This window comes from Tamandua tetradactyla, chromosome X (genome assembly GCF_023851605.1).
Source record: "Tamandua tetradactyla isolate mTamTet1 chromosome X, mTamTet1.pri, whole genome shotgun sequence".
In the NCBI taxonomy this organism is placed as follows: Eukaryota; Metazoa; Chordata; class Mammalia; order Pilosa; family Myrmecophagidae; genus Tamandua; species Tamandua tetradactyla.
This window is the reverse complement of record NC_135353.1, coordinates 148,546,781-148,552,745: the sequence shown is the minus strand read 5'-3', so window position 1 is coordinate 148,552,745 and position 5,965 is coordinate 148,546,781. Positions and strand designations below refer to the sequence as shown.

Here is a 5,965-nt window from a genome sequence, read left to right as displayed (position 1 = left end):
GTTGTACATTCATCATCTCCGTTAAAAACAAATGTGGGATTCCTCTTTGGCTTTTGTATTCTAACTGCTAAGTATTTGGTCAAATTTGGCCTACTCCTTCTTGACAAATTATAGAACAGCTTCTTCCTTTCTCTTTAGACATGTGGGACATTAGTTAATGAACATGACCTTTGACACTATGGTTCTTATTAAAACATGTTTAAAGGGAGAGGGCTAGGAAGGGAGGCGTAGGTTCAACGGTGCTAAGGGATAATGTATAGGGGAGAAAAAGAGAACAAAAGTGATAGAGAATAAGCCAGAGGAAGAGATGGAGGAAGGAGGAAAGGAGACATTGAGAGTAACTAATTTGATAGATGTTAGATGGGTAGATAGAGTTTGAGATGAAAGGCCAGTTATTTTCCTAGAGTCACATCTTTTCAACATGATTTTACTCAAAAAAAAGTTAGATATAAGAGAGAACACTGAAGTCTACAATATTATTTATCTAAACTCTCGTTAAGGCTGCTCCAATGTATGTAAATGACTTTACCACATAAAGGAAAGACAAGCAAATAAATAAAACCTTAACATAGAGAAGAAAAATATAACTTAAAAAATGAAAAGAATCTGTTGATATCATTTTTCCCAATTATAAATGGTAACTTTCGTCTCATTTCCAAAATATTTGAAAGCTGTTCTATCCTTTTAGGAGCAAATACTGTGACTTTACAGTTTATAACAATTTAATATCATCCTTTTGAGAAATTTATTAAGCTAGGAGGATTTTCTAATCTATAATGTATTTCCCTGATATAGTCATTTCCTTTAAGCTAAGATCTAGAGAAGGGTTAGAAGAAAGCAATGGACAATCATTTAGTGTTAAATGGTGAAAAAACAATCTGAATTTGTTTGCTCTCCTTGCAGGGGAGAGCCATATCCCTCAGGTATGCATTCAGCAGGTCTCTGAAAAGAAATTGAAAGAGTTAAGATACATAGGAGAAAGGGCAAGTAAGGCAACTAGTTCTCTAGTTGTTTTACTAGGTGGATGGTGAAATATTGTTTGAATTGTGACTTTCAGATTTCACATCACTGATGCAAGGAAGGCTGGGTTCATGTTTTGGGGATGAATATGTAAAATTCAGTGGAGCTGGGTCACTCCATGAACAGACTTTTTATTTTTTTGACTTAAAAAATTTTTTTTGTAGATATATATGTAATCATCCAAAGTGTACAATCACTTGTTCACAATATCCTATAACTATAAATTTATCATCACAATTGACTTTTTTCTTTTTTGTGAAAAATAACATGTATACAAAACAATAAATTTCAAAGCACATCGCTACAATTAGTTGTAGAACAGATTTCAGAGATTATCTGGGTTACAATTCCACAATTGTAGATTTTTACTTCTAGCTGCTTTGAGATACTGGAAATTAAAAGAACTGTTAATATAGTGATTCAGCAGTCATGCTCATTTGTTAAAACCTACCTTCTCTATGTAACTCTACCATCCCTTTTGATCTTTCTGTCCCACTCTTTAGGAATATTTTGGCTATGCCTATTCTAATTTTTTTGTGTTGGAAGGGGTTGATGATAATATGGGATAGGGGGATGAAACTAGTTGACGTTCCATGAACAGACTTTTATGCACACTCTTGAAGCAAAGCAAGGGTTTTCTTTAACACAAAATAACAATGCAATTGGTCAAATATGTCTTTATTGACTTTTGTTGGAGAATTCTCAAAGCTTATTTTAATATCCCTCTTGCTAAGAAAAACAACTTTGAACACATTGTATCAAATGTGTTATAGACATATTTCACTTAATTTTACCATAACCCTATAAGATACAGTTAACCTAGTGAAATATGTATTATGTTCAGAAAATGGACTTGTTAGGTAAGTCCAAATGTCTTACACAGGTAAATCAACTTACATTAACAACAGAAAATTATAACTTGGTGATTGGAAGCCCATTTAAGTAGTGGCATTTGAGACTGAATGAAATTTCTATTTTGTCTGGTTCACTTTACTGGAGATCTGTTTCAGAGGGGCAGGCTTTAGCTACACTTGCTATGGACATTTGCTAACCTTCAGCATAGGAAATGTTTTCCGTTTTAGAAAGGATTGTTTTTACTCTAGTCCAAATTTCTACTTTGTGTTATTACTGCTTATGACTCATGATTTCTCTCCTGTTAAGATGGTGAATCCCTTGAGTTCAGTCTCTAATTTTCTGTTATCATATTGCAATGTCTTTCGGGAGTGGTGTTCAACAGACATTTGGTAAATGGAGAAAGAGTCTTAGACTATTTATTCAAGTATATAAGGCAAGCTTACTGTGTGATTTGTGTTGGATGTAGTGACCTGCTATTGTATTCACTGTTCAAAGTAACACCCCATTTGCCTGAAAATGTTCGGTTTTCTACTCTAATTATGTGATTCAAATGGAAGTCCCCCAATTCTTTATGAATGGTCCTTTTGGTGACTCTTGACTAGTCTAGTACTGCCCAGTCTTTAAGAACATGAACTCTGGAGTCAGATTTCTTGAGTTCGAGCCCTGATCTTGGCACGTTGTAGTTGTGTGACTTTGCTTAAATTATTTAACCTCTGCAAATTTCAATCTTCTTAAATTTAAAGTGTTCATAATAAATAATACATAATTTATATAATAGACGTGTAAAGCACTCACCACAGGACCTCGAACATACTAACTACTCCCTGAAAGCCAGTTATTATTGTTAAATCATTGTCAAAATCACCACTGACCCCATCATTGATATCATCATTTGAGACAGAGTTTCCAGCAGGCATGTTCCTGGCTGTGTGGAATAAGCCAGTGTAACATGACAGTTTCAAACTAGTACAACCCTCTTGGTGATGTACCCCATAGACAGACACATACTAATTTGGTAAACACAGTGTTTACCAAATATTCTATTTGCAACCCCACGTTTCCAAACTTCCTTCTGATTAGACTGCTGCCACATGACTTCTTATGGCCAATGGGCAAGCGATTAAGAGTGGTATGCCTTGTCCATTACTTTCACTTTCATGGAAACCTGTTTCAGATAATACAGATACAAAGTGGCAAAGCCTCAATTTTCTTTGGTCCTTGAGTAGTTGTGTGGAGCAGAGCTCCCCATTAACCCACATTGAATATGTAATATGAGTGAGAATAATAAGCACTGTAAGGTTTTATGCTAAACCACTTAGATTTCAAGGTTTATTTTTCCCACAAAATACCCTATCCTAGCTTGATGAGTACATTGATTATGTGGCTTTAGACAAGACATGCAACTACTTTAGTCCTCAGTTTTCTCATTTGAGAATCCTCATTGGGCTAGATAAAGTTCTGATGCATGTGTGTTTTCCATAACACAAATTATGCATTTGATAGACAAGGGAAAGATGTATAATATGGGAGTTGGGTTATGCTATGCACGATTTTTCCCAACACAATGATGTTTCGTCAACTGAGTAACAGATGCTAAACACCATGTACACTAAATAAGAGAAATGCCAGAGCTGGAACTAAGCATTGATTAAATCCTTCCTTGATTTTCTTACGAGTCTCATTCAAATATCCTGATGTTAAAAACAAAAGTAATGTGACTATTGAGAGGTACAGGAGAACTAGCTTAATATTAATCCATGGAAGAATACTCGAAGTGATTATTTAAGATGATTTGCCAACATTTAGATCCCAGCTAGGTGACTTCACTAACAAAGCATTCTAAGCAAACTGATTGTTTTGATAGGATAACCAAAGTGATAATACACAGAACTGACATGGACATCTTATATCTGGAGTTCAGGAAAGTATCCCATGTTAGGCTAAGCAACTATTCCAGTTTACTCAGGACTTGGGGTATTCTCAGGACATAGGACATTTAGTTGTGAATGAGGAAAGTCCCAGGAAAACCAACACAAACTTGTCACTCTACTATGATGTTCATGTGAGTGAAGCATTCAGCCATGGCCCAGATGATAATCTTGTTAGGAAAACAAAATTATTTAAATAATTATATCCTGTAAGTGTTTATTACTTTTTTCTCATTCACTGGAGAGGATTTTCTCAAGTGGTATGCCATAACCAAATGCTACCCAACAGTATTACCTATGACTTGGATGAATTCAGAGAAGGAACTTTTAGCAAAATCATAGATGACACAGAGATGAGAGTTTCAGTAAGTTAACATTTATTTGTTAACATATTTATTGAGCACCTATTATGCTTTGAGAACTTCTATAGTCCCCAAAGCAGACAAGAAGACAGAGAAGAGTGAGAAGAGCTATCAAAAAAACTAATCTGGTTAAAAGGACAGAGATAGATAGGAAGTTAGATGATCAAGGAAGGGTTCTTTGTGGAGATGACATTTGATCAGGGATATGATTGAAGTGTGAAAACCATGTGAATAAATGGAAAATAGAAAAAAAATAAATTCAAAGACCTGGAAATAGCAATGAGAGTTGCTCCAGATTTTAACATGTGCTGTCTCAAAATAAGAAATGTTTAGAAAGCTTTATTTACTGGATTTAAGCCTATATCAAACAGGACATAACCAAGAGTTTATGTTATCTCAGCAATCTAAAATAACTGCATAATTTTAATAGCAGTTCTTTCCTGAGGAAAGAAGATAATTGTAGGTCTTGATTGTGAGTGTGGAAATTTATCTATGTCTTTTCTCCTTTACGGTGATTTGTCCTAGAAATCAGGATTGAGTGGGGAGATGACCCATCGTAGAACAAATTGGGATCGAGTCTAAGCCCAAGGTGGGGATGGGGGGCAAATGAGAAAGAGTGTTTATATTTCTGACAATAGGAGGTTGGAAATCAGGCAACACCTGAAACATCAAGTCCATAAAAAGTTCATTTTAAAAATTATGGCCATTCTAGTGGGTGTGAAATTGTATCTCAATGTGGTTTTAATTTACATTTCCCATAGCTGTCTTTCCATGTGCTGTAGGCAATCTGTGTATCGTCTTTGGAGAAATGACTATGCAAATCTTTGCCCACGTTTTAATTGGGTTGTTTGGCTTTTTTTTGTTGTTGATTTGAAGGGTTTCTGTATATATCTTGGATATTAAACCATTATAGGAAATGTAATTTTGAAAGTTTTCTCCCATAATACAGGTTGCTTTTTACTTTCATGATGAAGTCCTTCACATAAAAGTTTTAAAATTTTGATGAAGTCACATTTATGTATTTTTTAATTTTCTTATGCTCTTGGAGTAAAGTCTAAGAAACCAGTGCCTAATGCAGGGTCCTGAAATTTTTATACTTTTGGTTCTCATTTTTCAAGCCTTTGATCCATATTGAGTTAGTTTTTATATATAATGTGAGGTAGGGTCCACCTCCATTGTTTTGCATATGGAGATCCTGTTTTCCCAGCAGCGTTTGTTGACGCAGCTATTCTTTCCCAATTGAGTGGTCTTTGCCCCTTGTCAAAATTCAGTTGGCCATCACTTCTCAGCCTTTTGGCTAAGATCAAGTTTAGTATCTGTTCTTATCAGTTTAATATCTGATACGTCCTCTATCCAAGGACAATATAGTAAATGGATTTTTGGAATTAGGAGATGGAATAGGAGCTTGCTCCGTCCTCTCCACGCATCGACCTGGTATTGCAGTACTTCCAGGAATGGTGCACCCCCCTCAGGGGAACAATAAATGTATAAAAAGTTTAAAAAAAAAATTCAGTTGGCCATAAAAATGAGGGTTGATTTCTGAGCTCTTAATGTGATTGCATTAGTCTGCATGTCTGTCCTTGTGCCAATACAATGCTGCTTTGATTACTATGGCTTTGTAATATCTTTTAAGATTGGGAAGTAAGTCTTCAACTTCGTTCCTCTTTTTCAAGAGGCTTTAGCTGTTTCAGGGCCCTTACCCTTCTGTATAAATTTGATGAATGGCTTTTAAATTTCTGAAAGGAAGGCTGATAGAACTATGATTGGGTTTCTGTTGAATATGTAAGTTGCTTTGGGTAG

At 35.3% G+C, this 5,965-nt stretch overlaps 1 non-coding gene across 1 annotated transcript; it reads left to right on the top strand.

The window, feature by feature from the left end:
• The first annotated feature begins 5,442 nt into the window (after positions 1–5,442).
• Positions 5,443–5,633, top strand: LOC143672388 (U2 spliceosomal RNA). The gene has a single exon (XR_013169840.1). It is a non-coding gene; the product is annotated as a U2 spliceosomal RNA (small nuclear RNA).
• The last annotated feature ends 332 nt before the right edge of the window (positions 5,634–5,965 follow it).